Raw genomic sequence first — 10,768 nt, forward strand, 5'->3', positions numbered from 1 at the left:
GGCAAAGCAGGTGGGTGGGGAAGGCTTTGAAGATATGGATATGGAGGATATTCAAGTTATTTGCGGTTTCAATAGTAAAAACGATGGTGCTTTCCCAAAATAGCAAATAACATATAAAAAAGTTATTTGTGTTTTTTCTATATTCGCACCTATTGACCGCCCGCATCCTCCGCGAATATGGAGAGAGAAGTGTACATGTAAGGTTTGAACCCATGCTTCCCTGATTCCTACTCACTGCTCCAACCAGTAGGCTACTGCATTTCACAAAGAGGGAACAGAATCCACCGTTCTAGGATTTAAAAGCAAATTAGATGCAAATCTCCTTATGAGAGACATAGAGGGATATGGGTTACTAAAATTACACCAGGTGTACACCTGATTGGGCCTCCGCTTGTTCGGATCACCGGACTCGATGGACCGTAGGTCTGATCCGGAGATGGCAGTTCTTATGTTCTAGAGAGGGGCTGTAACTGCCAGGAACCTCTCTAAAACATACTTCGCAAGACCATCACTTTAACTTACCCTTGATCTTTATACAAGTGAATCTCAAAACAGACTTTATAACAGAATGCCTAGTTTGAGAGAGCAGGTAGGCAGTTTGGTTTATTAGAAAGTAGCGCAAGTGGCAGAAATCATGTCTACCTTACAGGTGCAGTTACACCTGCTCTTAAGTGGGTGTAAATGTTTACGCCTGGAATATTCAAGTATGTAGGTAGAATATATGGGCATACTTGCAAAACTCCCTTGTATACACCTAGTGACAGAGTGGGTAGCATCATGCAGGCCATTTACAATTGTATAAATGGGGGACGTTGTCTGATGGGAAGAGATGCTGGAGGATGAACACTTAGCAAAGCAGGGGTAATGGGTTGGATCTTAGCTCTTGGGCTAGTGGTAGAAGCAAACAAGGAAACATTTTCACTGCAACAAGGGATCATTACATGAAGCTGAAAAGAAACTTTTCATTGAGTAAAGGGTGGTGCATATGATGTACCGCCTTCCTGTGGGTACAACCAAAGCATCTTACATATACCCTGTTTCCCTGAAAATAAGCCCTAGTTAAGATCGACCCCTGAAGCCCCCCCAAATGTCCCCAACACTTCCTGACTCCATCCCTGACACTAGTGCTGCCTGGTTTGCTGAAAAAAATCGGACTCATCGACTCAGCAACTCCCACCCCTGCTGCTTTAGGCCTCGGAGCGGAGGTATGTCAGTCTCACGGTGGGAGGGTTGGTGGGGTTCTACTGCACAAAGGGATGGGTGAGAGGGGAGGAATGATGCTGCACATGGGGGGAGGGGCAGTGGGGAGAAAGGAGAGAAGAAGAATTGGGGTAGAGGAGAGGAAGGAAGAGATGAGTGTTGTACATGAAAAAAATAAGACATTCCCCAAAATAAGCCCTACTATGTTTTTTTGGACCCCAAATTAATATAAGACACTGTCTTATTTGGGGGGAAACACGGTATTATATGCAGGTACTTTCTCAATCCAAGTTTTGTCCCTGGGGCAATGGAGAGGAGGTGCATGTGTGCAACAAACTTTTCAGGGAGTAGGTGGGATCCCAAGCAATGCTAATGGATGAGGGTAGACACACAGGGACTAAAGGAGGGAGAACAGAAACTAGGGCCATTTGATCTACTGTCATGGTTGTCCTCATATAATCCTCCCCTAACATTAAAACTACAGAATCAAGTAGGGTGTATGAAAGCACAATCTCCATTGAATCATTAATGAAAGCACAGCCATTTGTGTGATGTAGGCATCTTATGTTTATTCGGAGAGATGAATACCAACCATTCCTACCTTCTAAATATAGTAAAATTCTGCCATTCCTGATTTGTCATGGGCATCAGGCCGTCAAGTGGCTCATCCAACCTGCCAGAATGAGGACAGCGACTTACCTAAAGCACCAATGAGAGGAGATCCTTCACTGAGGCTGATCCCTCCTCAGTTTCACATCTGCCATCATCTGTCTCACTGGTCAGAAAACATTCCCTTACAAGTGACTTGAAAAATCACTGCAGTCCTACACCTGCTTCTGTCTGCACCACAACCGTCAGGTTTTCAAGATGTCCACAATGGATAGCCATGGTCTGATTCCACAGATCTCATGTGGAAATCTTGAAAACCCAATTGGCTTTCGTTGCCCACCCCTTGCTTAATGCTATTTTCATGGAAAACTCTCCAGGTGGGGTAGGCTTATTTTAATAAGAACATAAGAATAGCCTTACTGGGTCAGACCAATGGTCCATCAAGCCCAGTATCCTGTTCTCCTGGTGGCTAATCCAGGTCACTAGTACCTGGCCAAAATCCAAAGAGTAGCCACATTCCATGCTACTGATCCAGGACAAGCAGTGGCTTCCCCCCTGTCTTTGTCAATAACAGACTATGGACTTTTCCTCCAGGAACTTGTCCAAACCTTTCTTAAAACCAGCTACACTATCCACTCTTACCACATCCTCTGGCAACGCGTTCCAGAGCTTAACTATTCTCTGAGTGAAAAAAATTTCCTCCTATTGGTTTTAAAAGTATTTCCCTGTAACTTCATCGAGTCTTTGTAATTTTTGATGGAGTGAAAAATCAATCCACTTGTACCCATTCTACTCCACTCAGGATTTTGTAGACTTCAATCATATCTCCTCTCAGCCGTCTCTTTTCCAAGCTGGAGAGCCCTAACCATTTTAGTCTTTCCTCATACGAGAGGAGTTCCATCCCCTTTATCATCTTGGTCACTCTTCTTTGAACCTTTTCTAGTGCCACTATATCTTTCATGAGATAAGGAGAATAGAATTGAACGCAAACTCCAGGTGAAGTCACACCATGGAGCAATACAGGGGCATTATTACATTCTTAGTCTTGTTAACCATCCCTTTTTTAATCATTCTTAGCATCTTGTTTGCTTTTTTTGGCCGCCGCCGCACATTGGGCAGAAGGTTTCATCGTATTGTCTACAATGACTCCCAGATCTTTTTCTTGGGCGCTAACCCCCAAGGTGGACCCTAGCATCCGGTAACTGTGATTCAGGTTATTCTTCCCAATGTGCATCACTTTGCATTTGTCCACAAGTTTCAAGTTTATTATAAAATTTGATTAATCGCCTATTCCGAATTCTAAGCGATGTACAGATTGATAAAAGTTACAAAGTTAAGGAAGACAAAAATAACTGACAGTGCTAAATCTACTAAAACATATTAATAAGACAACTTGCACATACAATCAAAAACACATTAAATTTCATCTGCCATTTGGACACCCAGTCTTCCAATTTCCTAAGGTCTGCTTGCAATTTTTCACAATCCGCTTGCGTTTTAACAACTTTGAACAGTTTAGTGTCATCTGCAAATTTAATCACCTCACTCGTCGTTCCAATTTCCAGATCATTTATAAATAAGTTAAATAGCACCGGTCCCAGTGCAGACCCCTGCGGCACTCCACTGTTTACTCTCCTCCATTGAGCAAAATGACCATTTAACCGTAGACTCTGTTTTCTTTTTATTTATTTATTAAATGTAACAATTTATGATACATACAGTATTCTAAAGCAATATGAGTCCACATCAAGGAAAAGAAAGGAAGCATTCTTAGAGATTTTAACCATCAAAGGAATAAAAAAGAAAAAATATATATACTGCCTGTAGATAACTTATTATTAAGTTTTTGTTTGAACATCCGTCTCTTTATCTATCAGGAATCTCTTGAACTGATCAGCTTCAAAGAAAGCATTTGAAATATTTAAATAGGTAACCATACATTTGGCAGGAAATTTTAGGCAAAAAAGTTGCTCCAAAGGATAATACTCGAGGTTTATATTGAAGAAATTGTTTCCGCCTATATTAGGTAGCCCTACAAACATCTGGAAACATTTGTAGTTTCTGCCCACAGAACAGGAAATCTTTTTTTAAGAAATAATTTTTCAAAATAATGCTTTTACAATTCTCTGAGGCAAAAGTTACCAAGAGGATGGCCCGTTCAGAAATTTCATCCTGAGTTGTTTCAAGAAATAATGTTAAATTTTCCAGTGGGTCTTTCTCCTGATCAGATCCACCAGAAGTTCCTCCCTCTTAGTTAACCGACCCTCTAGTTGGGATATAGAAACATCTATTCAACACTATAGTTTCAGCATTGCTCAATTCTAGCATCTCTTTAAAATATTTTCGAAGTAGGATCTCTGACGAGAGCAGTGAACATTTGGGGAAATTCAATATTCTCAGATTTGAAGCTCTCATTTGATTTTCAATAATTTCACATTGCCTATGCAACCAAAGCCTATCCTTAATCTGCTGTAGCAATACCATCTGAGAATCTGAGTTTTTAACTGCTCCATCTAATTGATTCATTTTTCCATCTATAAATTCCATTTTGGACACCACTTGATCTGAAAAAGCACAAAGCTTTTGTATTGGACCCTGTAGTAGAGCTTCAGACCTCTTAACCATCATCCATACATCCTTTAAAGGAATATTCGGGGGGATTTCCTCATTAGTCAAATTTCCACTGGAAACTCGACAGGTTGGATCGACTGTGGTTGTTGTAACACTCAGTCTGAAGCTAAATTCTCTCCAACGGGAAGACTACCATTTGGACAAGTCTCCCCTGGAGAGAAACATGAGACGGATGGACCCGGGGAAATTCTCTCCCCAGAACTTAATGAAGCCCCTGATATATTGCTTGCAATACTAGAGGGAGAGATAGACTTAGGAGCTAATACTAAAGGCTCCTTTTACAAAGCTGCAAAAGCGTTTTTAACGCATGCAGAATTTTAGCATATGCTAAACCAGCTCAATGCTGGCATTAGCGTCTAGCACGCACGGCAATTTAGCGTGAGCTAAGCGCGCTAAAACCACTAGCGCAGCTTTGTAAAAGGAGCCGTAAGTGTTTTTCAATAGGGCCTGGGCGAGTTGGGGTACTGGATGGTAACAGTTTAGGCTTTACCTTTCGCTTTCCCATATTCACAACAAAACCACATAATATAAAAAGAAAATCTCAAACCGTGTTCCGTACTCCACCAGGGTTCCACTGGGACTCCAAAGGAAGTCCAGCGGCCCATGTCGCAAAAAGCGGCAAGTTCTTATCTCCAGTTGGACCCTCCCACTGAGATCAGCGCGGGGCTTGGGACCAGCTGACAAAGCCGCCGGGTAACTCCTTTCACCAGGCAAAAGTGCCTCCTCTCTCTCTTCCTACACTCTGTTTTCTATCCGATAACCAATTCCTAATCCACAACTGAACTTTGCCACCTATCCCATGACTCTTTAATTTTCTCAGGAGCCTCTCAAGAGGAACTTTGTCAAAAGCTTCCTGAAAATCTAGATACACGACATCAACCGGATCATCTTTATCCACAGCTTCGAAGAAGTCAAGCAAATTGATGAGGCAAGATCTCTCTCAGTTGAACCCATGCTACCTCTGGCCCAGTAAATCATGTTTGTCTACGTGTTCCACAATTTTATTTTTTATAATTGTTTCCGTAATACTCTACTAGGGAAATTAATATAATAATCTGTGAGGATAAATAATAATACACTTCAATTCTCACAGCTCTGATATTGTTCAAACTTATATCAAATTGTAAATATAAAGTGCTCAGACCCCAAACCATATATGTCTGTGATAACTACAAACTATGACTGTTGTGGGACCATCACTGCGCTTTATTGTCCCAAACCACTCACTGTTGATGGAATAAAAGATATTATGTTCACTTATCTGTTGTATGGAGTGGTTGATAGATGTTCTAACAAGCAACCATAGAATCAATAAAGTGCCAATGAAAAGAGCAGATAAAGATCATTAGCCAAATGACCCCCCGACTCGAGTTTCAGTAACCCTTCCTCAGGAGGGGACACTATGAATAAAAATAAAAATATAATAACTCATACTTAAATCCAGAATTGCTAATGAAATGCTACATAGTTATCACTTCAAGCTACTTCGAACTCTCAATTTTACTATATATACCCTTCTCAATGCTCTTCAATTCTCATTCACCTACCCATGAATGGCTGTGATCATCTCGGACAGCATAAAGATCAAGACTGAAACAGAGGCGACCATTACTACTCATCTATTTATGATGTTTAAGAAGCTCCACCCCAACAATGATGTCAAGGGGAAGAAACAAAGAGAACTACCCGAGGGAATAATAAAGCTAGCTTTTAATTTATAATTGAAACCAGTCTATCTCCATATTGAGACCGAATGTAGATAACGTCTGCCAATGAAAAATAAATTTGTGTTCTTTAATTAATAAAAACTTGGAAATATCCCCTGAAAAATCCTTAGCGTGGTAAAGTACAGTGTATCTAAGTGAATCAATGGAATGAGCCAATTGCTGCCAATGACTGACTAGAGGAGCTGATAACCTGCCCTTCCTAATATTGCTCAAATGTTCTGTAACACGAATTTTTATTTTTCTAATGGTATGTCCTATATAGTATTTATTGCAAGGACATATTATGCAATAAACAACTCCACTCGAATCACAATCAGTACCTGTAGACAACTTATAAACCTTATCTCTTGTAAAAGGGATGTCAATTACTGAATGTGCTAACACATATTGGCATTGCCGACACTTGCCGCATGGTTGATGAGGCGCAAGCTTTAAAGAAACATTGTTTATTTTCTTATATGTGAGTTTCTCACCTAAATTTGGAGATCTCGAAAAAGCAAATTTGGGATAATTTGCCAAAACTGAATGAAATTGTACAATTGGCCAATGTTTCTGAATAATTTTTTCATCGCATTGCTCTGATCAGTATAAGGTAAAACACAGGCCAATTCATTCTGACTGGAACGAGATACAGGTTGTAATGGCCATTGTCTTTGGCAGTTCTTGGCTCTTTTCCAAGCACGTTTGACGATCTTTCCTGGGTAACCCCTACTCCTAAATTTCTGATACATTCCTCTAGCTTGAGTATCAAAGTCTCCATCCTCGGAACAAATCCTTCTTAACCGAAGAAACTGGCCTGTAGGTATACTATTTCAAAGGATCTGAGGGTGGAAACTTTGATACTGAAGCAATGTGTTACGATCAGACTCCTTCGTGTGCAGGCTGGTGGTGAAGACTGGTGCAGGCTGGTGGTTTATAGACTTCAATATCTAAAAATGAAATCTGTTCATAATCAGTTTTACTCGTAAATTGAATATTAGCGTCAAATTGATTAAGTTCACTCAAAAACAATTTCAATTTGTCTTCACTTCCTGCCCACACAAAAAATACGTCATCAATATAACACTTCCAACAGCTGACATATTTAAAGTGAATAGATTTATAAACAAACTGTTCTTCAAAGTTGGACATATAGAGGCAAGCCAACGTGGGGGCCACTGTTGCGCCCATGGACACCCCCTTGGTCTGCAGATACAGTCTATTATCAAAACCAAAATAATTATTACATATTACTATTTATGCTAACTGAGAAAGCAGGACTTGTTTGGCTTCTGATATCTGTAAATATTTCGACTGTTCACATACCAAGGAGATGGCTGCCGCTTGTGGCACGTTAGTATACAGCGATACCACATCCGCTGTAACCATAATGGAATATGTGGCTATGTGTTGATCAGAAAGATTTTCAAGTATGTTCAAAAAATGAGTAGAATCCTTAATGTATGATCTAGCTTGAGGAACGAATCTTTTAAGGTATCCATCAATATATTGGGACTTGGGTTCCAACACCGACCCTATGCCTACCACTATGGGGCGTCCAGGAGGGGAAACTAAGGACTTATGTATCTTGGGAATAAAATAAATATGTGGAACCTTTGGAAAATCCTGGGTCAGAAATCGAAATGCCTTAGATGTTATTAGGCTCTCCATCTTTGCAGATCTTAAAATATCATCCACTTGATTTTTAATGCCAGTTGTAGTGTCACCATCTAGTTCAATATAATAACTGGTATCCAAAAGCTGTCTATAAGCTTCCAAAATGTAATCTTCAACATTCTGGATAACTATCCCACCCCCCTTGTCCGCCCTGTTAATAATTATTGATGAGTCAGATTGAAAACTCTGAATGATTTTCCACTGATTGCCAGATAGATTCGAACAATATTTTCTATGCTGCTGTTCAAGATGAACGATCTCTCTCAGAACTAGACGTTCAAAGGCAGCTATAGAGGCATCAGAGGGGCCTGGGGGGATCTAGTTTGATTAATATTTAATACCATCCGGAAGACTTGCATCGGGCATATTAATGGTGGAATCTTGAAAGAATACTTTTAATCTCAAAGTTCTGAAAAATCTGAACAAGTGGACGTGAGTGTCAAAGCCATCATAATGAACACTAGGCACAAATGATAATCCCTTGGATAGCACTTCTTCCTCCTGATGTGTTAATGTCCTAGATGACAAATTAAATATACCAGTTGTAACTAGTGGGGGAGCTTCTTGTGTTTGGCCACGCTTCTTGTTTCTACTCTAGTAGTGTCTTGTACTGAAGTTGCGTTGGATGGAAGACGTAAAAAAGAGTCAGACATTACATTGGATGAAGTATCCAATGGAAGTGAGATACTATTTATTGACGACAATTTTTCATTGTCAGATGATGATTCACTTGTGGATAAAGTAAAGGCCACCTTCTTATTACACTGCCTCTGTCTTTTAGTTTTCTCATTACGGTTCATCCACGGATAAATATAACCTCTTGTAAAGTCCAATTCATCTCTGCAAAATTTTTTAATTTTGAATTGTCTCTGTTCTGTTTTATATTTATCCATAGTGAGTAAATAATCTTGATGTAATTTAGAGAATTCTGCTTCTGAATATTGTTGTTTTACACTATCTACTTTATCCTTCAATTCACTTTGCAAATTGGTAATTATAGGAGACAATGCATAAATCGTCAAAAGCATCAAATCTATGGAACATCTAGTTAATGTTTCGTTCCAATTATAAATTAAAAGCTAGCTTTATTATTCCCTCGGGTAGTTCTCTTTGTTTCTTCCCCTGTTTTTCCCTTTGACATCATTGTTGGGGTGGAGCTTCTTAAGCATCATAAATAGATGAGTAGTAATGGTCGCCTCTGTTTCAGTCTTGATCTTTATGCTGTCCGAGATGATCACAGCCATTCATGGGTAGGTGAATGAGAATTGAAGAGCATTGAGAAGGGTATATATAGTAAAATTGAGAGTTCGAAGTAGCTTGAAGTGATAACTATGTAGCATTTCATTAGCAATTCTGGATTTATGTATGAGTTATTATATTTTTATTTTTATTCATAGTGTCCCCTCCTGAGGAAGGGTTACTGAAACTCGAGTCGGGGGGTCATTTGGCTAATGATCTTTATCTGCTCTTTTCATTGGCACTTTATTGATTCTATGGTTGCTTGTTAGAACATCTATCAACCACTCCATACAACAGATAAGTGAACATAATATCTTTTATTCCATCAACAGTGAGTGGTTTGGGACAATAAAGCGCAGTGATGGTCCCACAACAGCCATAGTTTGTAGTTATCACAGACATATATGGTTTGGGGTCTGAGCACTTTATAATTTGATATAAGTTTGAACAATATCAGAGCTGTGAGTATTGAAGTGTATTATAATTGTTTCCACCATTTTGCCCAGCACTGAAGTCAGGCTTACCAGTCTGTAATTTCCCAGATCTCTCCTAGAACCCTTTTTAAAATTTGGTGCAACATTGTTCACCCTTCAATCTTCAGGTACTATAGATAATTTTAGTGACAGGTTACAGATCAATTACAGCAGGTCAGCAATTTCATGTTTGAGTTCTTTTATTAGCCTGGGATGTATACCATCCAGTCCAGGTGATTTATCACTTTTTAATTTGTCTTCTAGATTCACCGAGATTTCTTTCAGATCCTCTGCATCATCACCCTTGAAAAACATTTCCGGATCAGGTAGATCTCTTACATCTTCTTCCATAAAGACTGAAGCAAAGAATTCATTCAGTCTCTCTACCACTACTGTCCACTGCACCCCTTTCGCTCCTTGATCATCCAACGGTCCCATGGATTCCCTCAGAGGTTTTCTGCTTCTGAGATACCTAAAAAAAATTTTATGAGTTTTTATCTCTTTGGCAAGTTTCTCTTCATATTCAGTCTTCAGTTCAGGCTTATGGGGTGCCGTCAGTGTCTCCCATCACAACAATATGCAGCAGAAGCTATTGTCCATACAGGTTATTATTATGAGGAGCTCCCTGTGTGCCTTTTAGGACAGCGCTTCTCACACTCAGAAAGTGGATTTTTCAGAATATCAACAAGGAATATCATGAGAGAGATCTGCAAATTACTATTGCTACTACTATTAATCACTCACATTCTATGCAGATACTTCCACTGTCAATAGTGAGCTCACAATCTGTTTTGTACCTGGGGCTATGAAGGGTTAAGTGACTTTCCCAAGGTCAGGCTTATTTACTTTGTAAGAGAGAGCGATAGGAAGATGCATGCCCGCCACCCCCATTATATGCAAAGTTCTCTCATGCATATTCATTAGGGATAGCGTGAAAACCCGACTGGTCTGTGGACATATTTGAGTAGCCCTGAGCTAAGAAAAGCAAGACTACAAGTCCTAGCATGCATTGTGGTAAAACCAGGATTGGATCAACCCTGTCCTGGAGGACCAACAGCCAGTCAGGTTTTCAGGATAGCCCTTATGAATATACATGGAGCAGATTTGCATATCTGTCGCCTTAATTATATGCAAATCTCTCTCATGCATATTCATTAGGGCTATGCCAAAAACACCAGTAGCTTGTGGTTTTCCAGGACAGGGTTGGGAAATTGCTCTAAATCAAGGGTTTTG

This window comes from Geotrypetes seraphini, chromosome 16 (assembly GCF_902459505.1).
Source record: "Geotrypetes seraphini chromosome 16, aGeoSer1.1, whole genome shotgun sequence".
Classification (NCBI taxonomy): domain Eukaryota; kingdom Metazoa; phylum Chordata; class Amphibia; order Gymnophiona; family Dermophiidae; genus Geotrypetes; species Geotrypetes seraphini.